The 1,014-nt window shown below is 45.5% G+C and overlaps 1 protein-coding gene across 1 annotated transcript in view; it reads right to left on the bottom strand.

The window, feature by feature from the left end:
* PARP1 (poly(ADP-ribose) polymerase 1) overlaps nucleotides 1-1,014 on the bottom strand; it is a 133,469-nt gene that overhangs the window by 15,329 nt on the left and 117,126 nt on the right. The gene's annotated exons all lie outside the window — the stretch shown is intronic.

Below are 1,014 nucleotides of genomic sequence, written 5' to 3' on the forward strand. Positions count from 1 at the left end.
GTACTCTTAACACGGAAACACCCAACTTCTGGTTCCAACCTCACCGAGGAACCAACTGTTAACGTGCCAAAAGGCCTTATTTAAATGCACATACTCTGGCCCTGGCTGGTGTGGCTCAGTGGACAGAGTGTCGGCCTGTGGACTGAAGAGTCCCAGGTTCAATTCTAGTCAAGGGTGTATGACCAGTTGTGAGCCAATCCCCAGCAGGGGGCATGCAGGAGGCAGCCAATCAGTGATTTTCTGTCATCACTGATGTTTCTCTCTCTCTCTCTCCCCCTCCCCCTTCCTTGCTGAAATCAATAAAAACATATTAAAAAATAAATGAATAAATGCACATACTCTACAACTCAGGAACTCCACCTCTACGGTAACGATCAGAGGTACGGGTACTTATGTTTATCAGCACTGCTCTATCAAATACCTGCAACTAATCTAAATCCCTACTGGGGGAGGCACATTATATTGTTTGGTAAATTATGAATTATGGCCACCCACAGGATGGGATTCTATACAGCCTGAAGAAATGACTCTCTAGATCAGTTTAACACATCGTATGCAGGAAACGTATACGTTTTACATATTCATACGTTCTACCAGTGTAGTAGAGCGTGGGACACATATTAATACGTTTTTTTGTAGACTAGCGGTAGAATGTGGGTAACGTATAAATACGTAAACTAAAGTTTTCGTAATTTTACTGAACGTTGCCATTTGCGCAAAAAATTAGCAAAAATGGCCCGTGCCACCTGTTAGCGCGCGATAAAAACTACCCACAAACAATGTGTTAAAATACAGCATGATGCAGAAACACAATCCTATATAATAAAAGACTAACATGCAAATCGACCGAACGGCCGAAGGACTGGTTGCTATGACATGCACCGACCACCAAGGGGCAGACACTCAATACAGGAGCTGTCCCCTGGTAGTCGGTGTACTCCCCCAGGGGAAGTGCCACTCAGCCAGAAGCCGGGTTCACAGCTGGTGAGTGCAGCGGTGGTGGCGGGGGCCTAT

The sequence above is a fragment of the Myotis davidii genome, unplaced genomic scaffold (genome assembly GCF_000327345.1).
Source record: "Myotis davidii unplaced genomic scaffold, ASM32734v1 scaffold333, whole genome shotgun sequence".
Lineage (NCBI taxonomy): Eukaryota > Metazoa > Chordata > Mammalia > Chiroptera > Vespertilionidae > Myotis > Myotis davidii.